Raw genomic sequence first — 13,247 nt, 5'->3', positions numbered from 1 at the left:
AAATTAAATAAACACTAAATTCAGTACTGCAGATTAGGATATATAGGGCCTGATTCGTTAAGGATTGCAAATGCAAAGATGCTCGCAGCAGCTTTGAATTTGCATTCCTTAGCAATGCAAATTCAGGAAGAGGTGCAGGGCCGGACACCTCATCTGGCAATTCTGGAGTGGCTGGTGGACCGGGATGCGGTCAAGATCCCGCCGGACGGGATCCCGGCGGTCGGAATACCGACACCGGGATCCCGACCGGCACAATCCCGACATATTCTCCCTCTGTGGGTGTCCACGACACCCATAGAGGGAGAATAAATTAGTGTGCCAAGCGTAGCCGGTCGGGATCCCGGTGTCGGTATTCCGACTGCCGGGATCACGTCTGGCGGGATCTCGTACTGATTCCGGTGGACCGGTCTGTTCCCACAGAGAGACGGGAAAGCCGTGTGATTCCATGGAAATGGGGGGGTGCAACGAGTCCACGCCCCTGTGCACCGTGTCCGCGTGACCCTGTGATGTGCATGCGCATTCACAAATGCCAAGGCCGATTCGGAGCCTCAGTCCGTCCCTGAGGTGGTGCATAACACCTCCACCCTGCATTTGCAATGTGATCGCATATCAGATGCACATCGCGACCATCAGCTTACTCAGGCTTGCCATCGCAGTATGGCTTGCAGGGCCTAGAAAACTGCATCTCACGGCGCAGTCCTTGGCGTTGCCCCCATCCCTCCCCGCAAACGCCTCTGCCTGTCAATCAGGCTGAGGCATTTGCATTATAGAGAAGAGATCGCAGGACCCGTTCTGCACATGTCCAGAACGGGTCCTAGCGATGTGCCGTTTCCCCACCATCAGGAAACTGCACATAGAATCACTTAAGCGATTCATAGTGAATCATCTCCAAAGTTCTTCCTGGTGCAAGTGTATTGTGGCATATTTATGAATGCAGTGGTGTAACTAGAAATTTTTCTCCCCCAAGCCAAAAACTTTTCTGCCACTAGAAAAGTGAAAATGCGTGCGCTGCAGGAGTGTATGCCGAAAAAGGGGCATGGCCTCACTAAAATGAATGTGGCTTCGCTGAAAGGGGCGTGGCATTGCAGGAAAAGACTAACTTATACCCCAGTTTTGCAACCTGTACACCGAGATATGGCCACCACAGGAAAAAATAATAATCCTGATTCATGCCCTTAACATTATTTGTCATTTTTCCTCCTTATAGTAATGCCCATTGCAGTTGCACATTATGCCACACACTGAAATGGTCCTTAGTCATTATGCCACACACCATAATGCCCATTACACAATGCCACACACCATAATGCCCCTGACACATTATGTGACGTGCGGTGGGGTGAGGCAGGTGAGGCAGAGCCTTTCCTGTCATACTTACGTTTAAACTAGAGTTTTGACTGAATAAAGTATATGGAAAATACTAATAATATGTTTGAAATATCTTCTTTGCATTATTCTAATAATTTTTATAGCCCAAACTCTGGAGTAAAAAGTCTATGGCAGGTGAGGCAGTGCCTCACTTTCTTATCTTTGCCGCACATCTCTGATCAAAACTCACCAAATTTCCAGGAGTTTATACTAGAGATGAGCGCCTGAAATTTTTCGGGTTTTGTGTTTTGGTTTTGGGTTCGGTTCCGCGGCCGTGTTTTGGGTTCGAACGCGTTTTGGCAAAACCTCACCGAATTATTTTTGTCGGATTCGGGTGTGTTTTGGATTCGGGTGTTTTTTTCCAAAAACACTAAAAAACAGCTTAAATCATAGAATTTGGGGGTCATTTTGATCCCAAAGTATTATTAACCTCAAAAACCATAATTTACACTCATTTTCAGTCTATTCTGAATACCTCACACCTCACAATATTATTTTTAGTCCTAAAATTTGCACCGAGGTCGCTGTGTGAGTAAGATAAGCGACCCTAGTGGCCGACACAAACACCGGGCCCATCTAGGAGTGGCACTGCAGTGTCACGCAGGATGTCCCTTCCAAAAAACCCTCCCCAAACAGCACATGACGCAAAGAAAAAAAGAGGCGCAATGAGGTAGCTGTGTGAGTAAGATTAGCGACCCTAGTGGCCGACACAAACACCGGGCCCATCTAGGAGTGGCACTGCAGTGTCACGCAGGATGGCCCTTCCAAAAAACCCTCCCCAAACAGCACATGACGCAAAGAAAAAAAGAGGCGCAATGAGGTAGCTGACTGTGTGAGTAAGATTAGCGACCCTAGTGGCCGACACAAACACCGGGCCCATCTAGGAGTGGCACTGCAGTGTCACGCAGGATGGCCCTTCCAAAAAACCCTCCCCAAACAGCACATGACGCAAAGAAAAAAAGAGGCGCAATGAGGTAGCTGACTGTGTGAGTAAGATTAGCGACCCTAGTGGCCGACACAAACACCGGGCCCATCTAGGAGTGGCACTGCAGTGTCACGCAGGATGTCCCTTCCAAAAAACCCTCCCCAAACAGCACATGACGCAAAGAAAAAAAGAGGCGCAATGAGGTAGCTGTGTGAGTAAGATTAGCGACCCTAGTGGCCGACACAAACACCGGGCCCATCTAGGAGTGGCACTGCAGTGTCACACAGGATGTCCCTTCCAAAAAACCCTCCCCAAACAGCACATGACGCAAAGAAAAAAAGAGGCGCAATGAGGTAGCTGACTGTGTGAGTAAGATTAGCGACCCTAGTGGCCGACACAAACACCGGGCCCATCTAGGAGTGGCACTGCAGTGTCACGCAGGATGTCCCTTCCAAAAAACCCTCCCCAAACAGCACATGACGCAAAGAAAAAAAGAGGCGCAATGAGGTAGCTGTGTGAGTAAGATTAGCGACCCTAGTGGCCGACACAAACACCGGGCCCATCTAGGAGTGGCACTGCAGTGTCACGCAGGATGTCCCTTCCAAAAAACCCTCCCCAAACAGCACATGACGCAAAGAAAAAAAGAGGCGCAATGAGGTAGCTGACTGTGTGAGTAAGATTAGCGACCCTAGTGGCCGACACAAACACCGGGCCCATTTAGGAGTGGCACTGCAGTGTCACGCAGGATGTCCCTTCCAAAAAACCCTCCCCAATCAGCACATGATGCAAAGAAAAAGAAAAGAAAAAAGAGGTGCAAGATGGAATTATCCTCGGGCCCTCCCACCCACCCTTATGTTGTATAAACAAAACAGGACATGCACACTTTAACCAACCCATCATTTCAGTGACAGGGTCTGCCACACGACTGTGACTGATATGACGGGTTGGTTTGGACCCCCCCCCAAAAAAGAAGCAATTAATCTCTCCTTGCACAAACTGGCTCTACAGAGGCAAGATGTCCACCTCATCTTCACCCTCCGATATATCACCGTGTACATCCCCCTCCTCACAGATTATCAATTCGTCCCCACTGGAATCCACCATCTCAGCTCCCTGTGTACTTTGTGGAGGCAATTGCTGCTGGTCAATGTCTCCGCGGAGGAATTGATTATAATTCATTTTAATGAACATCATCTTCTCCACATTTTCTGGATGTAACCTCGTACGCCGATTGCTGACAAGGTGAGCGGCGGCACTAAACACTCTTTCGGAGTACACACTTGTGGGAGGGCAACTTAGGTAGAATAAAGCCAGTTTGTGCAAGGGCCTCCAAATTGCCTCTTTTTCCTGCCAGTATAAGTACGGACTGTGTGACGTGCCTACTTGGATGCGGTCACTCATATAATCCTCCACCATTCTATCAATGTTGAGAGAATCATATGCAGTGACAGTAGACGACATGTCCGTAATCGTTGTCAGGTCCTTCAGTCCGGACCAGATGTCAGCATCAGCAGTCGCTCCAGACTGCCCTGCATCACCGCCAGCGGGTGGGCTCGGAATTCTGAGCCTTTTCCTCGCACCCCCAGTTGCGGGAGAATGTGAAGGAGGAGATGTTGACAGGTCGCGTTCCGCTTGACTTGACAATTTTGTCACCAGCAGGTCTTTCAACCCCAGCAGACCTGTGTCTGCCGGAAAGAGAGATCCAAGGTAGGCTTTAAATCTAGGATCGAGCACGGTGGCCAAAATGTAGTGCTCTGATTTCAACAGATTGACCACCCGTGAATCCTAGTTAAGCGAATTAAGGGCTGCATCCACAAGTCCCACATGCCTAGCGGAATCGCTCCCTTTTAGCTCCTTCTTCAATGCCTCCAGCTTCTTCTGCAAAAGCCTGATGAGGGGAATGACCTGACTCAGGCTGGCAGTGTCTGAACTGACTTCACGTGTGGCAAGTTCAAAGGGCATCAGAACCTTGCACAACGTTGAAATCATTCTCCACTGCACTTGAGACAGGTGCATTCCATCTCCTATATCGTGCTCAATTGTATAGGCTTGAATGGCCTTTTGCTGCTCCTCCAACCTCTGAAGCATATAGAGGGTTGAATTCCACCTCGTTACCACTTCTTGCTTCAGATGATGGCAGGGCAGGTTCAGTAGTTTTTGGTGGTGCTCCAGTCTTCTGTACGTGGTGCCTGTACGCCGAAAGTGTCCCGCAATTTTTCTGGCCACCGACAGCATCTCTTGCACGCCCCTGTCGTTTTTTAAAAAATTCTGCACCACCAAATTCAAGGTATGTGCAAAACATGGGACGTGCTGGAATTTGCCCATATTTAATGCACACACAATATTGCTGGCGTTGTCCGATGCCACAAATCCACAGGAGAGTCCAATTGGGGTAAGCCATTCCGCGATGATCTTCCTCAGTTGCCGTAAGAGGTTTTCAGCTGTGTGCGTATTCTGGAAAGCGGTGATACAAAGCGTAGCCTGCCTAGGAAAGAGTTGGCGTTTGCGAGATGCTGCTACTGGTGCCGCCGCTGCTGTTCTTGCGGCGGGAGTCCATACATCTACCCAGTGGGCTGTCACAGTCATATAGTCCTGACCCTGCCCTGCTCCACTTGTCCACATGTCCGTGGTTAAGTGGACATTGGGTACAACTGCATTTTTTAGGAGACTGGTGAGTCTTTTTCTGACGTCCGTGTACATTCTCGGTATCGCCTGCCTAGAGAAGTGGAACCTAGATGGTATTTGGTAACGGGGGCACACTGCCTCAATAAATTGTCCAGTTCCCTGTGAACTAACGGCGGATACCGGACGCACGTCTAACACCAACATAGTTGTCAAGGACTCAGTTATCCGCTTTGCAGTAGGATGACTGCTGTGATATTTCATCTTCCTCGCAAAGGACTGTTGAACAGTCAATTGCTTACTGGAAGTAGTACAAGTGGGCTTACGACTTCCCCTCTGGGATGACCATCGACTCCCAGCGGCAACAACAGCAGCGCCAGCAGCAGTAGGCGTTACACGCAAGGATGCATCGGAGGAATCCCAGGCAGGAGAGGACTCGTCAGACTTGCCAGTGACATGGCCTGCAGGACTATTGGCATTCCTGGGGAAGGAGGAAATTGACACTGAGGGAGTTGGTGGGGTGGTTTGCGTGAGCTTGGTTACAAGAGGAAGGGATTTACTGGTCAGTGGACTGCTTCCGCTGTCACCCAAAGTTTTTGAACTTGTCACTGACTTATTATGAATGCGCTGCAGGTGACGTATAAGGGAGGATGTTCCGAGGTGGTTAACGTCCTTACCCCTACTTATTACAGCTTGACAAAGGGAACACACGGCTTGACACCTGTTGTCCGCATTTCTGGTGAAATACCTCCACACCGAAGAGCTGATTTTTTTGGTATTTTCACCTGGCATGTCAACGGCCATATTCCTCCCACGGACAACAGGTGTCTCCCCGGGTGCCTGACTTAAACAAACCACCTCACCATCAGAATCCTCCTGGTCAATTTCCTCCCCAGCGCCAGCAACACCCATATCCTCCTCATCCTGGTGTACTTCAACACTGACATCTTCAATCTGACTATCAGGAACTGGACTGCGGGTGCTCCTTCCAGCACTTGCAGGGGGCGTGCAAATGGTGGAAGGCGCATGCTCTTCACGTCCAGTGTTGGGAAGGTCAGGCATCGCAACCGACACAATTGGACTCTCCTTGTGGATTTGGGATTTCAAAGAACGCACAGTTCTTTGCGGTGCTTTTGCCAGCTTGAGTCTTTTCAGTTTTCTAGCGAGAGGCTGAGTGCTTCCATCCTCATGTGAAGCTGAACCACTAGCCATGAACATAGGCCAGGGCCTCAGCCGTTCCTTGCCACTCCGTGTGGTAAATGGCATATTGGCAAGTTTACGCTTCTCCTCCGACAATTTTATTTTAGGTTTTGGAGTCCTTTTTTTACTGATATTTGGTGTTTTGGTTTTGACATGCTCTGTACTATGCCATTGGGCATCGGCCTTGGCAGACGACGTTGCTGGCATTTCATCGTCTCGGCCATGACTAGTGGCAGCAGCTTCAGCACGAGGTGGAAGTGGATCTTGATCTTTCCCTAATTTTGGAACCTCAACATTTTTGTTCTCCATATTTTAATAGGCACAACTAAAAGGCACCTCAGGTAAACAATGCAGATGGATGGATTGGATACTAGTATACAATTATGGACGGGCTGCCGAGTGCCGACACAGAGGTAGCCACAGCCGTGAACTACCGCACTGTACTGTGTCTGCTGCTAATATATAGACTGGTTGATAAAGAGATAGTATACTCGTAACTAGTATGTATGTATAAAGAAAGAAAAAAAAACCACGGTTAGGTCACTGGTATATACAATTATGGACGGGCTGCCGAGTGCCGACACAGAGGTAGCCACAGCCGTGAACTACCGCACTGTACTGTGTCTGCTGCTAATATATAGACTGGTTGATAAAGAGATAGTATACTCGTAACTAGTATGTATGTATAAAGAAAGAAAAAAAAACCACGGTTAGGTCACTGGTATATACAATTATGGACGGGCTGCCGAGTGCCGACACAGAGGTAGCCACAGCCGTGAACTACCGCACTGTACTGTGTCTGCTGCTAATATATAGACTGGTTGATAAAGAGATAGTATACTCGTAACTAGTATGTATGTATAAAGAAAGAAAAAAAAACCACGGTTAGGTCACTGGTATATACAATTATGGACGGGCTGCGGAGTGCCGACACAGAGGTAGCCACAGCCGTGAACTACCGCACTGTACTGTGTCTGCTGCTAATATATAGACTGGTTGATAAAGAGATAGTATACTCGTAACTAGTATGTATGTATAAAGAAAGAAAAAAAAACCACGGTTAGGTGGTATATACAATTATGGACGGGCTGCCGAGTGCCGACACAGAGGTAGCCACAGCCGTGAACTACCGCACTGTACTGTGTCTGCTGCTAATATATAGACTGGTTGATAAAGAGATAGTATACTCGTAACTAGTATGTATGTATAAAGAAAGAAAAAAAAACCACGGTTAGGTCACTGGTATATACAATTATGGACGGGCTGCCGAGTGCCGACACAGAGGTAGCCACAGCCGTGAACTACCGCACTGTACACTGGTTGATAAAGAGATAGTAGTATACTCGTAACAACTAGTATGACGACGGTATAAAGAATGAAAAAAAAACCACGGTTAGGTGGTATATAATACAATTATGGTTGGACGGACTGCCTGCCGAGTGCCGACACAGAGGTAGCCACAGCCGTGAACTACCGCACTGTACACTGGTTGATAAAGAGATAGTAGTATACTCGTAACAACTAGTATGACGACGGTATAAAGAATGAAAAAAAAACCACGGTTAGGTGGTATATAATACAATTATGGTTGGACGGACTGCCTGCCGAGTGCCGACACAGAGGTAGCCACAGCCGTGAACTACCGCACTGTACACTGGTTGATAAAGAGATAGTAGTATACTCGTAACAACTAGTATGACGACGGTATAAAGAACGAAAAAAAAACCACGGTTAGGTGGTATATATTATAATACAATTATGGATGGACGGACTGCCTGCCGAGTTCCGACACAGAGGTAGCCACAGCCGTGAACTACCGCACTGTACACTGGTTGATAAAGAGATAGTAGTATACTCGTAACAACTAGTATGACGACGGTATAAAGAACGAAAAAAAAACCACGGTTAGGTGGTATATATTATAATACAATTATGGATGGACGGACTGCCTGCCGAGTTCCGACACAGAGGTAGCCACAGCCGTGAACTACCGCACTGTACACTGGTTGATAAAGAGATAGTAGTATACTCGTAACAACTAGTATGACTATGACGACGGTATAAAGAAAGAAAAAAAAAACCACGGTTAGGTGGTATATAATACAATTATGGATGGACGGACTGCCTGCCGAGTGCCGACACAGAGGTAGCCACAGCCGTGAACTACCGCACTGTACTGTGTCTGCTGCTAATATAGACTGGTTGATAAAGAGATAGTATACAATACTACTAATATACTGGTGGTCAGGCACTGGTCACCACTAGTCACACTGGCAGTGGCACTCCTGCAGCAAAAGTGTGCACTGTTTAATTTTAATATAATATTATTTATCATGTACTCCTGGCTCCTGCTATAACAACCTGCAGTGCTCCCCAGTCTCCCCCACAATTATAAGCTTTATATACAATACATTGATGTGCAGCACACTGGGCTGAGCAGTGCACACAGACTGAGTCACTGTGTGACTGTGTATCGTTTTTTTCAGGCAGAGAACGGATATATTAAATAAAACAAACAACTGCACTGTCTCTGGTGGTCACTGGTCACTGTGGTCGTCAGTCACTAAACTCTGTCTGCACTCTGCACTCTCTTCTAATCTACAGTATCACAGCAATCTCTCTCTCTCTCTCTCTCTTCTAAATCTAATCTAAATGGAGAGGACGCCAGCCACGTCCTCTCCCTATCAATCTCAATGCACGTGTGAAAATGGCGGCGACGCGCGGCTCCTTATATAGAATCCGAGTCTCGCGATAGAATCCGAGCCTCGCGAGAATCCGACAGCATCATGATGACGTTCGGGCGCGCTCGGGTTAACCGAGCAAGGCGGGAAGATCCGAGTCGCTCGGACCCGTGAAAAAAAAAGTGAAGTTCGTGCGGGTTCGGATTCAAAGAAACCGAACCCGCTCATCTCTAGTTTATACTGCAGCACCTGTGTATAATGCCCAGATGTATGCTTTGGCTTATATATTGCATGGAAATCAGGCTCTGTGGTTAGCCAGTGCCTCCTGAGCCATTTAGCTCACCGCACGTCCCTGCGATGATTATGCCACACACTGTAATGTCTGTGACACATTATGCCACACACCGTAATGCCCCTCAGATATTATACCACATACCACAATGCCCATGATATAGAATACCACACACTGTAATGCCTGTGACACATTATGACACACACCTCAGTGTCTGTGATACATTATGCCACACACTGCAATGTCCATTACACATTAAACCCTACAGTAAGGCTTCTAATTACTTTAAAATTACCTGCTCGTTGCCAGGGGTTTCATGCTCTTTGATTCATGCTCATTGCCAGGAGTTTCATGCGCTAAGTGTTATGCTTGTTTCCAGGGGTTTCATGTGCTGGGTGTCAAGCTCGTTGCCAGAGGGTAATATTCGTTGCCAGCAGTTTCATGCACTGGGTGTCATGCTCATTGCTAGGGGGTAATGCTTGTTGCCAGGGATTTCAGGAGCTAGGTGTCACGCTTGTTACCAGGGGGTAAAGCTTGTTGCTAGGGGCGTGTAATGCTCACTGCCAAGGGGTTTTCATGCTCTGTGCCAGGGTGTATATTGCTGCTGGCCTTCGGCTGACTCTGCCACCCATAGTCCGGAAACACTATGATGCTAGAGGTCAAGTATGACCTCTAGCATCTGTCTCCTCTATGGCGGCGGCCATTTTGGGAGGGACAATTAGCAGATTGACATGCAGACGGCTCGTTCGCATGTCAATCTGCGCTAAATCAGTGCCTCCAAGCCTCCACAGTGGCTGCAAGGGTGGTAGTTAAGCCTCTGTATGAATGTTATTTTGCTGTAAATCATCTGCAAACAACCATTCTCAGTAGAGTACACATAAATTAAGTGGACCCACAGTGTATGAAGGGGGGACTGCAGCACTAATCTCTGGAGATATAAATTGGGAAATGTACAAAGCTGCGAAAAGTATTGCTTGGCCCTAGTTGCTAAGGCCTCATTTAGATGGCATTTGTCATTATAGCCAATGGGCTGCATTACTATATATTTTTGTGATCCTTAAATTGCTGCTTACACATGCACAGTCTGAAAGTACAATAATTGCAGAAGCGATCACTTAACTATTTATACTTTGCAAAGAAGGACTCTTATCCGAACCCGCATCCCTACAGCAGGTGTTTTTCATACATTGCCTCTATAATTAATTTCTTGTTGCTACAATATACATGTAGTAAAGTTCATTAATTGAACAGATTCATGTGGGTGTATTTACAGAAAAGTGGGTTTTTAGAAGTGTAAATGTTGCCCATAGCAACCAATCAGATTCTACTTGTCATGTATCTAAAACCTTCTAGAAGTATCTAGCTAGAATCACATTGCTATATGTTGCCTTAGACAACGTCTCCTCTTCTAAAAGCCAGCACCTTAGTAAATATACCCCACAGAATCCAGTGAAGTATCCACGGACTTGACTGTGAGTATGTGCACAAATCTCACCAACTGAAAGGTACAATAAATATTTTGAACACATCATCAAACATAAAAAAGCACAGCAAACCCATGTAGTAAATGGATCACAATTCAGCAATGACTATGGGCCTAATTCAGTAAGGACTGCAAATTCTGCTAATTAGCAGAATTTGCAATGCTTTTGCTAGCATGCTGGGGGGCTGCCAATCGCAGGGCAAGGCCGCCCAGCATGCTGTCTGCCACCTCCCCCTTGATGAAGCAGATATTGCGTTTGCATTGCGATATCTGTTTCACCGTAGAAATTAGTGATGCCTCCAGTCGGTGCAGCTGCGCGCGCAGAAGGCCCGTCGCCATGTTCCACGTCACGCAGCCACCGTGATCACGCCCCCGCCATGCCCCTGTTCACACCTGCACCGCACCACTGTTTGCGCCGCACTGCCCCTGCAACGCTCCGTCTCCGCCCTGGAAACGGAGCATTGCCGCCCCGCCCCCCAACACACACACACACCTCTGCGACCACCTCTCCCTGATTGACAAGCAGAAGTGATCACATTTTCTGCGGCCCCCCGCAGAAAGTGTGGGCGCATGCGCAGGACAGGTGCTACGCATGCACCCGAAGGCCAATCGTAATTATTCCGGTTGGATCGCGATTTGCGATCCAACCTGAATTAGCCCCTATGGGTTTTATAATGTTTTATACCATTGGTGGTTTTATTTCATTTATTTTCTGTGCTCATGTAGCCTACTGATTATTATTGTATTACTATCTAAAAAAGATTCCTTGAAGCTATGCATTCTGGAACAAGATCCGTAGCTAGAACTAGTTATATGAACCAACGGTTAAAGAAATGCAGTTAACGAAAACTTAAGTGGCATGTGGTAATGACAAATCAGTGGCAATGTGTGGCACATCAGTTATCAAAATCATTTCTTGCATTGTATTTTATGATTCTGGCATAGTTATGTAGTTATTTGTGACTTGCATTCTACTGAACTTATGTGCTATCCAGGAAATATTCTGGGGGAGATGTATCAAGTCTTGGAGGGAGATGAAGCGCAGAGAGATGAAGTTATTCTGTGTGCGCAAACCAAGGACAGTCTTTAGTCCCATTCTGCCACTGCTCCAGCTGATTTTAAGTGCCAGCAATCCAAAATGGCAGTAACCCATATTTTTAATTGAATGTATTTTTTGCAGTACCTTCCCATTGCAATTTTGGGTGAAATCACGTTTTAACTTTTTTAATAAAAATGTTCAAGCATACAATACAACAGAGACAATTGCAATTTAGGCAGTCCTGGGGGTATATTAACTCAAAGTCGATTTGGGACGATGTTGATTTTTGATCGATTTTGTGTTTCAGGATCTAAATCACACATTTACTAACAGATGATTTTTGTCATTTTTTTTAAACAATATCAAAAATGATCTATTAATGTGTGCTATAGACCCTTAAACACATAATCGATCAAAAATCGACCAAACATTGACCAAAATCAACTTTTAGTAAATATACCCCCTGATATCTGCTTACTCTGAGTTATTTATGACATTAATGTAGCTAAGTTCAACAGCATTTTGTGTAGTTTGTAAATGACCATTATTGATCTAAAATAAGAATATTCACCCAAAATATGCCAGTACTGAAAACACGTTACCCTTTCTATACAAAATAGAATACATTTTAAGTTTTAAAGTGTACCCTGATTTATCAGCAGAACATACAGCCTCTCCATAAATATATATTGTACTGTACATGCACAAAATCAGAAAGGTCAACAAGGAAACTCCTCAAATTCCTACAAAAATAATAAGATACAGTATAGACAAACCAAACAATAATAACCCCTGCCATGGTAGGATAACATTTAATGCAGTCATTTTCAAGTCACCATTAGTTACCTTTCTTATGAATGAAGTCTCAGCAGTATCCTCAATGACAGAAACTCTGCATTCCTCAAACTGTTGACACAGGCTTACATAGTGCAGTCCCTTCTGTACATCAGCTGTTATCTAATGCTGCAAGTTTTAAAAAAAGACAGCTTTCTTATTTCCTATTTTTACTCTGCCAGTTTCATTTCCCATTTTACATTTATTACATTTCTAAAGGACACAGAGGGCCTTATTCAGTGGTGGACGCAACAGAGGACGCCCACATTATAAGCCATAATTGGCATAGTACACAGCAGCATGCACCACACGGAAAGTAAGTGGGTGGTATTTTTTTATTTTTTTTTAAGTAGGAGCCGGAAGCCGAGTGAAAAGGAGGTGCAGTAAGCTGGAACAACTGCAACTGCTATGTGGAGTATCGGTGCCACAGGAGAGGTCCCACTCAGATCGGATCTATCAAACCCGAACAAATTTGCCCAATTGGACAAAGATTCAGTGGATGATAGCGACGAAATGACATATCGGATCTATCAAACCCGAACAAATTTGCTCAATTGGACAAAGATTCAGTGGATGATAGCGACGAAATGACATAGCTGGAGGAGACTGCTCACTCTAGCAACCGGAGGAGTGGTCCCTCTGGCTCAGATGGGATGAAAGCTAGAGAGGCGCCCAGGCAGATGGTGGTGGTAGGGGACTCTATCATTAGGAAGGCAGATAGGGCAATCTGCTAACGGGACCGTGATCGCCGTACGGTCTGTTGTCTCCCGGGTGCTCGGGTACAGCACATAGCGGACCAGGTA

General features: G+C 46.3%; 1 protein-coding gene across 4 annotated transcripts in view; it reads right to left on the bottom strand.

Moving 5' to 3' along the window:
• CMKLR1 (chemerin chemokine-like receptor 1) overlaps window positions 1–13,247 on the bottom strand; it is a 294,087-nt gene that overhangs the window by 99,744 nt on the left and 181,096 nt on the right. For 2 of the 4 annotated variants that reach the window (XM_063964347.1, XM_063964345.1), the window contains exon 2: window positions 12,457–12,573. The exons of the other annotated variants lie outside the window; for them this stretch is intronic. The gene's annotated coding sequence lies outside the window, so the exon portion shown is untranslated. The remainder of the gene's footprint in view (window positions 1–12,456; window positions 12,574–13,247) is intronic. 4 annotated transcript variants of the gene reach the window in all.

This window comes from Pseudophryne corroboree, chromosome 1 (genome assembly GCF_028390025.1).
Source record: "Pseudophryne corroboree isolate aPseCor3 chromosome 1, aPseCor3.hap2, whole genome shotgun sequence".
NCBI classification, from domain to species: domain Eukaryota; kingdom Metazoa; phylum Chordata; class Amphibia; order Anura; family Myobatrachidae; genus Pseudophryne; species Pseudophryne corroboree.
Note: the sequence above shows the minus strand (reverse complement) of the source record. Positions and strands in the feature narration are given on the sequence as shown.